We start from the raw sequence: 6,250 nt of genomic DNA on the forward strand, positions 1-6,250 counted from the left end.
AGGAGATAAAATGCAAAAACTTTAGGAAGTAAGGTTCTAGTCAATGGAGGAGCGCGATGAAGCGCGACTGGGGGTGTTCTTATTTTTCTCCTCCTTCTCCCCTGAATCATTCCTGTCCGTGGCCATCTACCTGTACAACTCCTCCATTTAATACACTGTAAACACTGCAATAGTTACACCCTTTTTACACACACTCTTTTCTACTCTGGAATATTCTCGTCAATTTTCTTGATATATCGAGGATCGGTGCATATGTCATTCCCATGCGCTGGCATGATGTTGGGGCAGCATGAGTATGAGCAAATGTTTTTGTTTTGGGGGTTTTTTGCCAATGCCCGTGATGTCGCCCCCCACCACGATGCCACCCTGGATAACTGCCCGTGTCGCCCGTATCAAAAACCACTACTGCGTCTGGCACTACTTCCTCCCACATTTCCGCTTCATGCGCGTGAAAATTGCATAGTTTGAAGCGCGACCAGTTCGCTTTGGACGCGCTTCGAGCTGCGAATGTGCGAGCGACCAGCTAGGGGCGTCTGCCGCTTTTTGGTTGCGTCTGTTGTGCGTTCACACCACACCGTTAAGGTCCTTAATCCCCAGGAACAATTAAGCTAGGTGGCTAATATGCATATACATGTAAATGCGTTAATAATGTCTGTTTCAACGCTTTCTTCTGATTATGTTTATGTTGACTTGAAATAACACATCTCGCTCTGCTGGTACTGCAACTTACTGAAACTTCTCTGTGCGTATGCATTTCAGGTTTTTGAGAAGCAAAGCGTGAAATGGAAACGATGGGCTGGTGTGTCTGTTACATGTTTTGGCGTGATACTGGATTGTGCAGTCATACTTCTCTACACACACTATCCAATTACTCAACTGCAGCGAAACTGTGAAAAGTGTAACGCAAATCAGAAATGGGGACACCTGCCTTCAAAGTAAATCTCAAGCCGACAAAAATGTTTCAAAATGCATTACTTTTACTTTGAAGGACAGACTGGAAACCTTTTTCTATTTCACACTTTTTCAGGTTTTACTACCACTGGCCTAGTAGTTAGTGAATATTCTCAGACAAACATGAAAAATTACAGGAAACGAAAGCAATCACAAGGAGGTTTTTGGAGCAGCACCTTCTTTGCAACTAGTTTCATTCAGCAATAGTTTAACCAGCAACATCCTGAAACCATTGCCAACAAGTGGGGGGAATACCTATTTTCCCTTGGCAACTGGTGGTTGTATCACATCCAATATGGTAAAACAGACTGATTCTTATATAGTACTTTTTTACTCTTCAAGAGTACTCAAAAAACTTCTAAACTTCCTAACTACATTCATACTCTGGATGGATGCATCAGAGAGCAACTTGGGGTTAGCATCTGAAGCATAGACTGCATCCAAGGATGCAGACTGGAGGAGCCAGGGATCAAACCGATCAGTAGGTGACCTGCTCTACCTCCTGCTGTAGCAGCCACCCCAATATGGCAGACAATTCTAGAGCAATGTCCACATGGCATCACGTGAGAAACCTTAATACTTACGAACTAGCAGCTATTGTCTAAACTCACCAGAACTGAAGCTCAGAATTCTTGGATGGTGTGTACGACTCAGACGCACATTATTACCAGAATGGTTGAAGTGAGGATTAGCAGGAAGCTATCTCCTTATGCATATGTCAGCACACATGTCAGTCAACAGGTTTGTTTTTTTAATCACTCTGTAAAGTTATTGTGAAAGGAGAAATTATTCAGCCTCCAGTGACAACTAGACAAACTGCAATTTTAGGCTTCTTGGACACCTGGGCTACCCTTTGACAGCAGCCTTGCTAGTGAGTGTGTGATTCTGTAGTCAGTAAATATGGTAGAAGTCAACAGCTTGTTCTTTATTTTTGCTGGTTTTGACAGTGCAAAATAAAAAAACACCAACACTTTAAAATAACATGTGGAATTATTTGTTAAAGAAATAGATATTGTTTATCTTAATGACAGCTTTGCACATGCCATCTCATATTAAACAGTTTATGGGATTGTCAACTTTTCATTTAACAGGTTCAGAAAGCAAACTGGTGGAATCTGTAGTATGGTCTGTGCAAGTGCAAAAATTATCAAACACTGTAACAAAAGTGGCATTTGTGAGGGTTAGTCGAGGACAGAACAAGAGTTCTTGGTTCAAGAGCTAACAACACCTTAGATTAAAGACCATATCAGTGCTTCCCAAAGTTCAAGTGGCATCTCAGCATCAAGTGTTTGAGGAGAACAGTGTGTGAATCAGGCCTTCATGGTGGAATACTGGAAAGAAACACTCACCGAGGGCGACTGATAAGACGAAGAGAACTGCTCGTACCAAGAAACATAAGAAAAGGAAATTAGACCAGTGGAAATCCGGACTTTGATGTGATTAGTCTGTGAGATTTTATAGCTCCAGCTGGCATGTCTTTGTGAGACACAGAGAAGGTGAACAGATGATGGTATCTGAATGTGTGGGTCCTACTGTGTAGTACTGGTGCTACTGATGTTATTTTAATCCGAATTTAAGGTAACACTTAATCAGCATGCCTACCACAGCTGTCTGCGATAACACATCATCATCATTGTTTTTTCAGTAGGACATTGAGGCAAAGCACACCTTCAAGCTTCTGTAAGGCTTATTTGACCAAGAAACAGAGTGACTCAATGCTGCATCAGGTGACTTGACCTACATGAACCTACCTAAATGGAATCAGGAAGAGCAGTTGAGAGTTTAAATGATTTACAGGACAAAGTGAAGGAAAGGAAAACCACTACAAAGGCCTCAGTGTCGGACTCGAATCCTGGCTGTCCACTGTCATTCATGCACCATATGGTTGGGTGCTCATCCATCTGAGGTAAACCTGCACCACTGTTATTGACTGTTATTTCGAACTTATTTCATATTTAATTTGATGTGATTAGTGGTGTCTTAATGCAGAAAATGCTAGAAATAAAGAAAATAAATTGCATGAGTAATTCTGTCTAAAATCTTGACTTGGCACATGTAATACTTTGCATACACTGGTGCAAATATCTAATCACCCAATCATGATAGCAACTCAATACATTTAGGGCTGTAGACATGTATACATATAACTTGTTTAACTTCAGACCAAGCAACAGAATAAAAGAACAAAAATTCAGGCTAAAAATCACACGGGCTCCCAGAGCTCAAATCACCTCAGACTTGCTTCTTGAACATGACAGTGAGTTCCCAGTACTCACAGAGTTCCATCCACCAATTCAATTTAGAGGTAACTAAAGGAAGGCCTTTAACTCTTTTTTTCTTTTTCTTTTTTTTGGGGTTAACTTCAATTATTTTGCAGATTCAGTAAGCATCACTTAATGTGTAAACATTATTGTTAAAGGTTTACCAGCAATGAAATGTAATGAATAATTGACACTAAAATCACCAGTCACATCTGTATTCATGTCATCACTTAAAAATGATTTGATTATGAATTTTATAAAGTTATATGTCACAGACAACAAGAGTCAAAAACATAACATTTGCTCTACTGTTTCATTTGTTCCCAGAAAGTTGATCAGCTGTTCATCTGGACATTTCACTGTTAGTGGAAGAATTCTATGTTTCCTCACTCATCCAACTGACTTCTGAAAATACAACATCCAGATGAACGGGATAAACTTATTGCAAATTACTTACCATCAAGAGATATTATTTGTTAGTTAACGAGGACTGCTTGTTATTTTTAGTGAATAAGGATTCATTATGGATCTGTGAGCCCATCCCTAGTCTCAAACTCCTGTAAGTGTAAGTGCTCAGTGTAAAAAAATAAAGACCTGTAAAGTGAACTTCAAACTCTTGTGTTTTCCAGTACAAAAATAATCCAGTTGTTCAGTGATGACACGACGAAGCCTACTTCCGGGCCTAAAGTAGTCTGCGTTTAATATGGCTTTTGTGTTGTTAACATGTTTAATGTTTTGTATTTTCTTCTATTTGATCTCAAAAAGCTCCTAAAACAGTCAGTGATCACTGTTGACCTCCCTCGGCTTTTATTACCGCTAATCATTTATTTAAGCTCAGTTTTTAAAACCTTAGGATGTAACTACAGCCCAGCCCATGCAGCAGTATATGAATGACTAACCTCGTATTGTGGATGGATTATCTCAGTTGTTCTCCTGGCTGAAGTTTGGTCCTTTTACAGCATCCTGCCATGCGATTACATTTGTTCCTGACCACCGAGAACACTCACGTCAACTTTTATCGAGTGGAAAAAAAGTTAGCTTGTTTATATTATGCTAACATAGCCCTGTCAATAGCGGTCACGTAGCACATCATTATATACCAGCTAGCCCAACTTCAGTAACCCTACAAACGTCACTGCTTTTCTGTCTTCATTTATGCTGGAAGTGATAACAGAGCTGTACGTTTTAATTTGTTTCCAAAACCCCGCAGTCAGGACATGCTATAATGTATTTAGATAGAAGCTAGCGAGCTAACTCCCTGCTAACTTCTAACTCCGTTAAATGTCATAAATTCCGTTTTCATGGATGCCTGGATGTTAAACTCAATTGTTACACCTGGTAGAGCAGAATGCTGATCATTTTATTAAAGATGAAAGACTTTAGACAGTTTTTCAACTCCCAGTAATGCCATAGTGATCTGCAGCGGAGTTTAGACCCAGACACGGCTAGTGACGTCAGACTGAACAACCGGATACAGATCCTTGGGTGATGTGACAATGTTTCATTTTTTTTTAAAAAGCACTGAAAATAATAACTCTTTAATTTTGGCAACATAAAGAGTTTTAAACTTGTTATCTCTAAATTACGGTAACATAATTTCATATGAAATGTAAGGGAAAAATAGATCACGTCTACTCTACTTCATAAGCTCTTAGTGGTTAACCTACAGGTAGCTCTACATGCAGAGGCAATAACACTTGCATTCAAACTGATTTCACCAGCTTAAAACATGTTATTTGGATTTGCTGTGTGAGACGCACATAGGGTGTCCATATCACTTCTTTCCTCCCCTGTGGGGCTCATATGAAGTCTGAACCTGCAAAGCAAAGCAGGACACATTGGTCAGGTCAGACGTGCATGTGCTGTTTGACAGCTGTCAGCCGGAGGAGCTTCAAGGCATGACACAGCAAAACAAGCAGCTTCTAAAAGCCTCTGCTTTCCTTCCTTCAGTGGCCTCGGCATCAGAATAAAGTCCCTGCTTCCCGCTGTGCTTTTACCTTGGGAGAATCGGCAGCCTTCGCATAGGACCTGATTTTCTGATGATGGTGCACCTCCTTGAAACTGATTTGGCTCGATGAGTGTTTGAAAACTCCAGCTCCAGTCCAATCAGTCCTGTGATTCATCAGTGGGATATTCTCAGTGAGTGGAGTGACTCACAGGTCTGTACTGGCCCCACCTTGCCATGTTGTGTTTAATGGTCTTGTGTCAGAGAGAAGATGGCATTACTGTAGCTTTAGTGTGTAGCCTGAGGTGTGCTCCAAGTTAATTGCTTGATACCCAACTAATGGCACTCATGAGCCACCCAGAAAAGCTCTAGTTTCACTGTCTCAGTGGGTGGGGATGCAGTTTCACATATAAGAAACAAACTGAGCCAAATATAATCCAAATGTGAGGCTAAGTATCTACTTAGTAATAATTTAATGTAAGGGCACAGCCCCATGAAACTCCATAGTGAAACAAATGACATTCCACCCATTTTCAAGGTACAGAAAGGAAACTTCATTAGACCCACTTCAGTCATTCTGCAAACAGCTGAGTGGGTCAAAATTGCCCTCACCAGCTCCATATGACTTGGAAATACTTTCACATGAGCTTGCATATTTCCTCTCTCCATATCGATCAAAGCACGGAGAGAATAAAAACAGATAGGATGTCTTTTACGATCGATGTCTGTGTTAATGTTCAGTCCGGATCTAAGGAAGAGGAAACAGAGAAGGGAGTGGGGTGAGATGGGGGTAAACACAATGCACATCTGCTTGACATCCTCAGTCCATCTCACACCTCAAGTCCTCACTCTCCTCATGCACTGCCTCTGTAATTACCAGTGTGGAAACATGTCTGCACTCATATGTCTGATTTCTGCAAATGAACTGAAAAGATGGAAATGAGAGGAGATACTGATGAATAAAAACGAAGAGCTGGCCTCAGAGCCGCATCTCTACATATGAGTGCCCTCTAGTGGCAGCAAGAGGAAACTACTGAGGCTCGCTGGTGAACAGGAACACACAAGAATCATTTCCCTCTCTGTAACAGGGGCT

The sequence above is a fragment of the Haplochromis burtoni genome, unplaced genomic scaffold (genome assembly GCF_018398535.1).
Source record: "Haplochromis burtoni strain Fernald_Lab_line unplaced genomic scaffold, NCSU_Asbu1 Contig_418, whole genome shotgun sequence".
Taxonomy (NCBI): domain Eukaryota; kingdom Metazoa; phylum Chordata; class Actinopteri; order Cichliformes; family Cichlidae; genus Haplochromis; species Haplochromis burtoni.